The following is an 11,882-nucleotide window of genomic DNA, read 5'->3' on the forward strand; positions in this document are numbered from 1 at the left end:
ATTTTATCTTTGAACTTGTGTTTTGTAAGAGAAGTCCAATGGGACAATAGACGTGCACATGAGCAGAGGAAATAAACGCTCCATTTTCAATATAGCATTTATGATGCCTGTCAGCACAGCACTCCAGTGGACCTACTATGTGTGGCAATTCTGTGAGATTCAAAGTGAGCACAAGGTAAGTGTGTTATATTTAAAAGAGAATAAATGACAACCCCAAGAGACCATGCTTTCCATATGAACCAGAGCTTACTTCCACTACAGAAGGAAATCAACAGCATTTTACGAAACAAGACCAAAGAACTTCATCATATCCTTTCTTACATGTGTTACTTCCCTCTATTAGACAAACTCACTGAAAATGATGATATAGAAGGAGAGGAACCTGTAGTTCTTTTTCCTTTCAGTTCTTCCTTACTCATCAGTAAGCTGAAGAGATTGGTAGAATGTAACCGTATCAAGAAGTGAAATGAAAACAGTTGAGTTCATTTTGTACATTTCCACTGATCTAGTAAAAACAAAACACATATGCATGTACAAAATAAAATTATGCACTTCTGGAGCTTCCATTTTGAGTTAAATGCATTGAAAACTGGCACTGCACAATATGAATGGTTAAGAATTGTATTCATAATTTAAATTTTTAGTTTTTCTTTACCTGGAAATACATTAAATAAGAAATCTTTTTAAAAACACCATGACAAGTTGAGAGAGAATGTAGAAGAAAGGAAAACATTTCTACATTTTAGTAACTTTAATGATACTTTTTCCTGGTTTTTGAACAAGAGGCCCCACAAATTACATAGCCACCCCTGGCTACCAGGAAAGATGCTTATTTCTTCCAAGATCCTGAGTTAGAAGAACAATGTGAGCTTCATCTTCCCTGGCCAGGTGGATGAAGCCATCTGTACTAAGACAAACTGAAGCCAAAATGCAGACAAACAGAGCTGAGAGAGAAAGAGAAGAGAGAACCCACTATTGTTTAAGCTCCTGGATGTGGTCAGACCCAAAGTTAAGGGCACAAATATCCTTCTTTGTTATGTAAGTCAACAAATTCTTTTTCTTTTGGATGGGGGTGGGGGGAGCTTAAATAATTTGAGTTGGATTTCTGTCATAGTATTGACTAATGTAGCCTTGTGTGCTAAGCATATATGAAGTTCCTAAATTCATACTCCTACAAGCTGATGAACAGAGGCCTCAGAGAGCCAAGAAGCAAAGTGATCTGGATTCTTTCTTAAATTAGTTTTATAATTTCAAATGATGAAATATTTATAAGAGGTATAAATAATATTGGTGAAAAGTAGAAAAATACCAATAAAAATGCATATGCTTATACTTAACACCCAATTTTAAAATTTCTGCCAGTGCCTTTGATGGCACCGTAAGACCTCTCCCAACTCCACCCCTGACCACTCCAACTTACTCACCCCAAAGTATCCACTATGAACTTTGTAATTAGCCTTCTCTTGCTTTTCCATATAATGTGGTAGCTTTTCCTGGTGAACTGTGGAAGAGGAATCGGAGGAGGCTAATCTGGAAGCCAAGAGACCAGGTAGGAGACAACATAAGTCTGAGCTCAGCTGAGCGTCATTTGTGAGTACTTGGTGTAGCCACCAGATCGTGTTTTGTCAACTAAAATTTGGGCAACAAATTTATAAAGTGACATTTTTTTTCACAAGTGAAAAAAGCATCTTTGCTTTTTTTTTTTAATGGGCAACTATTTAATCAGGCAAGAGTAAAAGCCTCACTATACCATGGCCCAGTTACTCAAGCACAGAAATGAGCTTTGGGCTTGGGCAAAAGGCACAAAGGGTAGTGGATTTGCTACCTGCCTTATCAGTGGCAGCCAGAAAAGGAAGTAGAGAAGAAGAACAGGAGGAAGGAAGAGGAAGAAAGGATAAACAATTCCTTGTCTCATGCTACGTCACCCTCTCCCAACATGTTAAAAGCTACCTGACACATAGTATGGTTCTTCTCATGACTTAAAATATGACTGTCCTTCTCTTTCTATCAAATTCATTTTAGATAAATCACAGGAATAAAAGAAGAAATAGCCCAGAGAAATAATCCCTAACTGTAAAACTTTGTGCAGTGTGGCACTTAGTTGGAGGTATTTTGAATGGAGTTTCCGAGTATGAGTAGAACCTTCCTTTCATGTCCTCACATTCTTGCTGACTCACAAAATAAGAACTTCTGCTCTAGCTGTAGAAACTGTAGCTCTACCTGTAGAAACTGTAGCTATCTGGACCCTACTCACTGGCTTCTAGTAGAAGGAGCAATTTTTCTGTGCTTCATGCTGAGAGTCTGATGGCCTTTGTCCACCCTTCACCATTGGGTGGATCAGTGGGCTCAAGGCTGCTATACGTGAGTGGCCTCTCACTCGGTGTTAGTTGGGCCACAGTCTTTCAAGAAGATGGCAGAGAACTATCGCTCTATAGGCCCAACCCATCCACCACAAAGGTCTCACTGGCTGTACTTGGACGGGAGGGGAATAGGAAGCCCATTCTGGCCCCACATCTAAGCTACATTCTCCAGTTTTATTCATAATAAAATTCCTATGTCTACTTTTGTGTTCTAGTCTCGGAGTCCATTTCCCGGGTCTGTTTCCCAGTTGGTTCAAAACTCAGATGGGAGATGGAATGAACTGACTGGCCCCTTCAAAATCCGACACCCAACATCTCTCAAGTTACATAATTTAGTTAACTATTTATAAGACTGCCTTGTAAAACACAGAAATTTTTCCCTCCTTGTGAAGAAAATTAAATGGTACAAAAAGTTATGTAACACAATTCTGAGTATAAAAAAGATAGATATGTAAACTCTTAATATGAAAATTGATTTTCTGCCTAACTTATAAAGTCTTCAATAAAACACTATGAATTTTTACCCTCCTGTTTTTCTATAAGCCATGACCTCCTCAAATACAAGCTCAGGATTTGTAATGCTCTCCAGACTCCGTGCAACCATCTCCAAATACTTAAATCAGCAAAACAAATTTACCCATGAGTAACCTAGGAGCTACCAGCATCAATTAAAAATAAGTGGTGTAAAACAAATTGATGAAGGATAATTTTGATGCAACACTATTTCAGCTTATATAATCCCTTCCAGCTCTAAAAATAAGCAGACCTAAATAACAACAAAAAAAAATTTCCCTAAGAAACAAACATTTGTTCCATTCAATAAAAACAAATTGCTTTTATGTTATCTGAAAGGGTTCAGTCAAACAGAAATACTGGCGTTGAACCACAACATTTGAATATTTTGGCAGAAGTGCTTTTAAACCATTCCTTTACATGATTTAATAAAAACGGCGCTACCACTGGAAAAGTAACAGAATGGAAAACTTTGCAACGTACAATCAAGTTACGATAAAATGTAAATAAGCTTTATTATGCTAATGGTTTCTGTGGAACTTATCCCTTACTGCCCTTGAAATTATAAATTACAAAAAGATGAGTTTTAAAATAACATGACTCCAAAAGCTACAACATATAATTTTCTATTTTAAAACAGTTGTCTCCAGATCAATAAGGAAAAGCTGTTTCTAAGTAAGTCATCAGAAGTCCTTACGTACTGAGAGTACTTTTCAGGGCCAGTTTCCCACTCCCCACCCTGAGTTTCAGTTTCTTCTCATTATTCCTATTATGGTTGCTCCAAATCTTCTCCGTATTGCTTAGACCCGATGCTGTGTCCTCCACCTAACTCACGGTGATGAGCTTATGATACTGAGGCTGACAGGCTCTCCACTTCTCCCCTCTCCTCCCCAAATTCTCTACCTTCACACATCCTCTTCTTCCTCCCCATTTCTGTGTTCTTACTATTCCAGACTAACCCCAAGAAGCTCTTCCCTTATTCCACCTTCCCCTCTACCTGTTCTGATTCCCTGCTGCCCGCCCCATGACAGCCTCAACACAGACTTCTCCCCCTCACCTATGTTAAAAAAAACAGTCAACCAAGTAAACTTGAAGATCTAATTGGCTTTATTCAACCATTCATGAATTGGGAAGCATCCCATCTCGTACACAGAAGAGCACTGTGAAAGGCTGTACAAAAACGGCAGGTTTTTATAGGCAGGGTGGTGGGCCAAGGAGGCTATTAGCGAAAGAAAAGAAAGGATTGTTTCAGGCCAGGTCCCCTTCTTTTTGGGGAAAAGTGAAGGTCTACCATGCAGATTATCTCTTCTTCCTTTAGGGGGCAGGTGTGGGAAATGGAGAGGGCCCATGTGACAGATTACCTCGTTGGTGCTGACCAGAATATTCCAGACTGGCTGATTGATTTCTTTCCTGTGGAAGTTGAAACTGCCAGTAGGTCAGGTGCTAAATCTAGGTTTGGTATGGGCTTTAGCACAAGGGATACCATTTGGGGCTTTTGGTTTTCTCTTTAACATCTACAATGGTGCTCTGGGCTCTTCCTCTCCCTTTCAAGACACCTAACAGACATCTGCATCCCTACAAGTCCCAAATTCACTTCCCTACAGAGGCCAGGGAGGTCATGCAAATGAGAGAAATGAGCTGGGTGGAAAGGATAAGCATTGGGGACAGGACCACGTGGTGAACCGGGAGAGCACGGTATTTCGAAGGTGGACAAGCAATTGTTGCCAAGAGGAAGTGAACCCGCAGGGTCAGATCTCCCAGTTTTTCAACAGAAATCAAAAATTATGTTTCATATGAAACCTCCCAATTTATAAATGTTGAAAACTATTTTTTTAAGTCTCTGAATGCTATGGAGGACAACAGTGTGAAGGCCAACCAAAGTACATTTGTGAGGCACGTGCACCACCACTTTATTGCCTCTGTCTACACTCCTCCATGTCCTCAGGGGCCTACTCCTTACTTGTTTCACAGTCTGGTTTCCAAACACCATATGCTGAAACTCAGTGCAACACTCTGGCTTCTTCTAGGTCCCCACCATCCCTAAACTGCCATGGCATTTGACGCCAGTGACAGATACTGATGACCACCTCACACTTCTGAAGTTCCCTCTCTTGGAGACCTTGCCATGGTGTTTTCCTGGCTCCTCTTCCCTCTCTGGCTTCTTCCCCAGTCCCTCTTGTCACGCCTCACCTCCCACATCCTTCTATACTGCCTTGTAGTATAGTGTGGGGAGGTTCACTTGGACAGAATGCCTGAACCACAAACTCCACAAGGGCAGTTTTCTTTTTTTTTAATGTAAATTTATTTATTTATTATTTTTATTTTTGGCTGCATTGGGTCTTTGTTGCTGCACACGGGCTTTCTCTAGTTGCGGCGAGCAGGGGCTACTCTTCGTTGCGGTGCGCAGGCTTCTCATTGCGGTGGCTTCTCTTGTTGCACAGCACGGGCTCTAGGTGCACGGGCTTCAGTAGTTGTGGCACACAGGCTCAGTAGTTGTGGCTCATAGGCTCTACAGCGCAGGCTCAGTAGTTGTGGCGCACGGGCTTAGTTGCTCCGCGGCACGTGGGATCTTCCTGGACCAGGGCTCGAACCCGTGTCCCTGCATTGGCAGGCGTATTCTTAACCACTGTGCCACCAGGGAAGCCCCACAGGGCAGTTTTCAACAGGACGATATTGTTTGAGCAGCAACAGTGCTTCCCACTCAGAGGGCATATTTGGCTGTGTTTCTGATCCTTGAATGCATATTAAAATCCCCTGGAGCAGAGGAATGTACTTCATCTGGGTTGTAGCCTGGCCTCAGGATATTTTAAAAGCTCAACAGGTGAGTCTTATGCACAGCAAATTTGAGCACCACTGGTATACATGGTGACTAAGTAAGTAGGTCATTACTCAAAATTGGTGGGTCTCACCTTGTGCATACTGCTGCTTTCAGGGTCTGCCAGACATTGTGGCTCCACATATTCATTCAACCATGATTTCTGACTGCCAAGGTGTGCCCTGCACCACGGGCCTATAGGAAGGCAATGGAACACTGAGCCAGCATGGGCGCAGAACATCCTCTCTCAGATTAGACCTTGTATGATCTGAGTAAACTCTTCTGTGAAAGTAAACTGTTTGTTTCATTGGAATATAATTTGTAGAACCTTCTATTATAGCAAGGCTTTTCCTTTGGCTTATAAATGGAAACCTTCCAAATTTGTCCTCTATCGCTCTAATTCTGAATACCCTCTTAAATTCTGCATTTCCAACCTCCTGGTGGACATTGCCACTTCTCTTCTCCCCACTACCCACATCTTCTCCTCCTGCCCATTTCCCATTATGATGTTTCCACACTCCCACCCTCTGGAGTGTGAAATCTTGACATAGTCCTGGACTCCTCCCTCTAGCTTCTCCCTTCTAATATTCATTCTTCTAGTTCATCTAATCGTGATTCTTCTCTCACACTGTTTCTGCCATCTGGCTATGCCTCTCCATTCCCACTACACCTTCCAACTTAAGACATGGCTACTCCATGCCTGGCCTACGGCAATGGTCCTCAGTGCTCTCCCTGCTCCCGGCCTCTTCCTTAAATGTTGTACTCTACGACTGTGTTTCCTCTTTCTTACAAACCCTTGTTGCACTCTGCAGGAATAAACTAAGCCAGGCCTACAGCCTGGGTCTGCTGAGCTTGATTTGGAACACCCAGTCTCTTGAGTGAAGACTCAGAGATGTGCTGAGCTTGATTTGGAACAGTTTCTTGCACCTGGTGAGTAGGCAGACCCAAGCCAGAGTCTACAGCACAGTCAGGCAGGTGGCCAGAAGGCTATAAATCCTGCCAAGAACGCAAAGGTGAACCTCTCACCCCTGGCCAAATGGTCACCCACAGAAGAAGAGTGAGCAGCACAGTGCCCTCTATAGGAACTTTGGGAGACCTATGCCTCCACTTGGGACCATGCCAGTCTCCTGCCTTATGTAGTTACTTCCAAGTAGGGATGTTTCTGGATCTTTTGCCACTGAAGAACTTTTCATCCTCTTATTGTCTATTGGTATCTTTCTATAGTCCACATCACCCTCCCAAAGTGATAGCCCCACAGATTTCCAATACTCAACAACTAAGATCCATTCTCCTTGGGGCCGGCATTCCATGCCCTTCCCAGTCCATCATCACCAGTCCTTCTGGCCTTGTCTCCCACTACACCTGGGCTCTGGTCCTATTAGGCTGCTGGCAACATTCATTAAAGCCTAGAAGTATGTGAATCATGAGAGGCCCCATCCAAAAACCTATGGACTTCCATATTTTCCATTAAGCTAAGAAGACACAACATATCTGAAGCTAATACTCTAGCATGATGTGCAATGTTGGAAATTATAATGGAAACTAATCTTGTTGACTTTAATAAGTTCTGTCCATGACTCGCTTTAACATTACGATTATAATTTTACATAACACTTGATAGCACTTCAAAAAGCACTTTGCTTACATTATCTCTTTAATCCTCACAATAATCCTGTGAATATTTACAGCTGAGAAAATGGAGACACAGAGATATTACTTTGATTTTCCCAAGGTCACACAATTTCTGGGAGGCACAGATGGTTTCCAATCCCACATCTCCTGATTTTAAAATCTCATTAACATTCTACTACCCAGTCTTGCTTTATTTACCAATGTAAATCTCCACAATGTTCACCTAAACTCACAATGAAAATTAATAAAACAAACTACTTACCTTTGAGAATTTCAGTGCAAAAGCTATGCTTTCTTGACACTGTTCTGATTCTTTTAGTGATATAATAAGGGGTATGTGCCTCTCTGCAGATCAGTGTCACTAGAAACCCCAACCAAGACCGGCCACAGATAGAGAAATGAAAGCCTGTAGAAAGCACTGGAATTCAACAAAAATGATAGTAATGAAAAGGTAGGAAGACAAACAGCATTTCAGCAATTACACTGTTCTGCACAGAAAGCTGCCCAGCATCAAATACTGGCCTCTTTATGTTGTCATGCAAACATCTAATTGCACCATTTACCTTCTACAGTGCTGAAGAGAGACCAAACGAGCCAAATGCCATTTCTTTATTGTCATTTGCCATGGATTCTAACACTCAAAGAAAGGAGCAGAGATTGTATAAAACTGCAAGAATCTACTCTGCTCTAATACTGGTGAAGATAAATATGCATCCCTGGAAAAACCCTTGGCATCCAGATGGAATGTGGGGTTGGGAACAGCAGAAGTGAGTGAAGGAGGCATGGGATGAACTCCCAGGGCCTGACTCATGGAAAATGCGGGGAAGACTCAAATGGCTCCATTTAAAAGTAATCAAATATGAATATTTTTCACAGAAAAAAAATTTACTCACTTTTAAAAAGAAATGCTTCCCATATCTTTGACTCAGCTATCCCACTTCTAGGAATTTACCTAAGAAGGAAACACACACACATACACACAAACACACACCCATATGTGATCATCTCAACACACATACGCACACACACACACACACACACACCTATATGTGATAAAAGTCTTGGTTGAGATTGAGGAGGGTGTCAGAGGAAGACAAGGAAGGGTTGAAAGAGATTTAATTTTTACTATATCCTTTTGTACCTTTGGATTTTTGTCCAATTGAACACCTATAACCTATATAAGAAATTAAATAATTAACAAAAATTTTTTAATCCATGCTTCATATACACATACTCTGTAACCCAGAAATAACTCCTTTAAAAATATTTACAAATAAGCCCTAAAAAGTCTATACAAGGATATTTGGTGCAGTAACATTTGTAATACAAAAGATTAAATGGAATCTAACTTCCTTTCCATCAATAGGAGAATGGTTCAATAAATTCCAGCACTTCCATTCAATGTAAAACTCTGCAGCCATGAAAAAGAATAATATATCCACATGCAAAATACTCTGCAAAATAAATTGTTCTTTTAAAGCAAAGTGAAGAACAACATGTATAGCTTACTACCATTTTTTGTGAAAATAGAGAATATATAAATATAAACATTCCTATATACACTTTCTATATAGAAGGAGACTAAGGAAACTAGTAACAGTGGTTAACAGTTGGGAGGGTTTCTGAGAGGTTGATGGTTTTCCGTGTATACCTTCTTTTTTGTTTTTAATTTTTAGTCTTGGTATGCATTAATTTTTCAATCAAAAAAGATCTTTTAAAAATCAGTGCCTCACCACAATGACACAAAGAAAACCCACAGCAGCTACCTTTATCAATGAACTTTGTTCTTTATTCATGAATCTGAGTAGACAAGCAAGCATTAACGGTATCTGAGGAGCAGCAAGAATCCAAAAGAGAAGCACCAAGATGAGCAAAGAAAACAACTGACCTGATACAAAAGAAAGCTACTTAGTACTCCCAGAGATATTTGAGATGATATTATAACCTTCTCCCTCCAAAAAAGAAAGGAAATAGAAACGAAATTGTTCTTGGAAACTAAAAATATGACTGAGAAATATAAAAAGATCACACACATCATACAATCAAAAGAAAAGAGAAAATATGAAAGAAAAGTTGATACATAGAGGATAAATCCTCAAGAACACATATTTATCTCATAAAAGTTCCAGAAAGAAAAAAGAAATAGAGATAAAATAATGAAATATATGATTGAAAAAAATCTCCCAGAGCTGAAGAAAGACATGAGTCTTCATATGGGAGTCCCAGTGAAAGCCAAGCAGAACACATGAACAAATCCTTGTGAAATTCAAGAATCCCAAGGATAAAGAGAAGGTTCCAAAAGACCTTCCTGAGGATGAAACAAACCAACAAAAGTTTCATACACAGGAATGAGAAACAGAATGGCATCAGATTTATCATCAGTCACACTAAATATTAGAAGACAGCCAAACAATGGCCTCAAATTCAGAGGAAGTAATGTTGAACCTGAAATTCAATACCCAAGAATCCTATCAAATATGAGGGTAAGACAGATATAGTTTGAGACATAAAAAAATGAGAAAGTTTATTTCCCTTGTACCCTAATATGGTACCCTTGCACCTAATATGGTTAATCTATATTAAAGAAAGATTACGGTTAAGCAGCTGGACAGTCTTAAGATATGATGTTTTCTTGCATAAAAAAGAAAAATAAAGTGTCAGGAGAAACAAATATGGAAAAGAATGAGGTCTAAATAAACAGTGGCTTGATCTTCAAAAACTGACAGTGTTAAAAAAAAAAGTCCATCTGAGCTTTGTGCTTAGAACATTCTTTATGAACAACACTAGTTTTGTGACATTAAGATTATATCTTCTCCACAAGTCCAATCATACTATTTGGTTTTGCAAAGAAAATATTTATATAATCATAATATTATAAAAACTCTTTATTTTCCATTTTCAGAATCGACCTACAGACCAACATGTAAGATATAAATATATATTACCAAACAAATATAAATATATCTTTTTTTTTTTTTTTTTTTTGCTGTACGTGGGCCTCTCACTGTTGTGGCCTCTCCCGTTGCGGAGCACAGGCTCTGGACGCGCAGGCTCAACGGCCATGGCTCACGGGCCCAAACGCTCCGCGGCATGTGGGATCCTCCCAGACCGGGGCACGAACCCGTGTCCCCTGCATCGGCAGGCGGACTCTCAACCACTGCGCCACCAGGGAAGCCCCTAAATATATCTTGACAATGTAAAAGTAATATATGTGGTGATAGTTGGGAGTTGGTTATATGGGAAGGGGAATTGGAAAGGATAGGAGTGCTACTTTCCTCATGTCAATCACCGGGAACATGATTTTGTCTAAATCAGATCAAGAAATAGGGCTTAGGTGTATAATCTAAAGTTATAAAAGTAATCAATAGAAAAACTAAAATGTAATTAACCCAAATGAAGTTAGTGTGGCGGAGGTAGAAAGAAAATGTGAAAACAGACCTACATTCACCAATTTTTATGGCATGGGGTCAACTGAAAATGTTCAAAGCTGATAGACCACCTTAATGAGTGTTTGGGAGACATTTTACAGAAAAATTAATTTTTTTAATTTTTTTATTTTGTGTGTGTGTGTGTGTGCTTTAAATATGTGTTTGGAGGAGGGGAACACACACTTCTACTCAATTAAGAGAAACATTTATACCGTCCAGGTCTTTTATTTTCTTTACACCCATCATGCTATAAATTCATAGGGAATGGGCTCCAACAGTTCAGGCTCCTTTCCATTGGTTCTCATGAAGTGTGCTTCTCTGGGTGGAGCAGGCTGGCGCTTCAGCTGAACCCAAGTACCTTTCTCTTTGGCTTCCTTCTTTTTCTGATCATTTTCCTTCACCTGTTTCAGGAAGCTATCTCGGCTCTTAGAGTGCTTAATATGATCGATACGCACATTAATTCTCTTGGCAAGAATCTTGCCCTTAACTTGTTTGTTTACAAGGATGCCAACAGCATGCTGGGTAACACTGTAGACTCTCTCAGTTTTGCCATGGTAACATTTGTGGGGCATTCCTTTTTTGAACAGTGCCCATTCCCTCGATATCTACAGTATCACCTTTCTTGTAGATTTGCAGGTATGTGGCCAAAGGAACAACTCCATGTTTTCTAAAAGGCCTAGAGAACACGTAGCAGGTGTCCCTCCTCTTTCCCTTTGTGTTAGTCATTTTGGCGAATTACTGGAAGATGGCAGTTCTGGCCGAAAGGAAAAATTAATTTTTAAACATTTCTCAGTGGCTTCCTCTGGGAAGTAAAGTTAGGCTGTAGGGCAAATAAGTCTTTTCATTTTTGTTTTATACACATTTATGCTATTTGAATTTTCACTTCAATGTTCTTACGCTTTTTTATAATTTTTTTAAATGTGCTTCTTGTACAAATGGGCTGCCCCATAAACTCTTATCAAGACATTTACATAAGTATCATTATGACTGATTCTAACAATAATAATGAACATAAATATATTTTACTGAGGGCATTTTATGTGCTAAAGGTTTAGTGAGCACTCCGATTGAATCATCACAACAATCATGCTATAGACACTATTATCTCCTTTATTTTATGCACAAGGAAACTAA

The 11,882-nt window shown here is 39.8% G+C and overlaps 1 pseudogene across 1 annotated transcript; it reads right to left on the reverse strand.

Annotated features, from left to right (window-relative positions):
• Positions 1-10,834: 10,834 nt before the first annotated feature.
• On the reverse strand, positions 10,835-11,474 carry LOC308626293 (large ribosomal subunit protein eL21-like; annotated as a pseudogene). The gene has a single exon. The product of its transcript is annotated as a large ribosomal subunit protein eL21-like (transcript).
• Positions 11,475-11,882: the final 408 nt, after the last annotated feature.

The sequence above is a fragment of the Mesoplodon bidens genome (assembly GCF_964165515.1).
Source record: "Mesoplodon bidens genome assembly, chromosome: 12".
NCBI classification, from domain to species: domain Eukaryota; kingdom Metazoa; phylum Chordata; class Mammalia; order Artiodactyla; family Ziphiidae; genus Mesoplodon; species Mesoplodon bidens.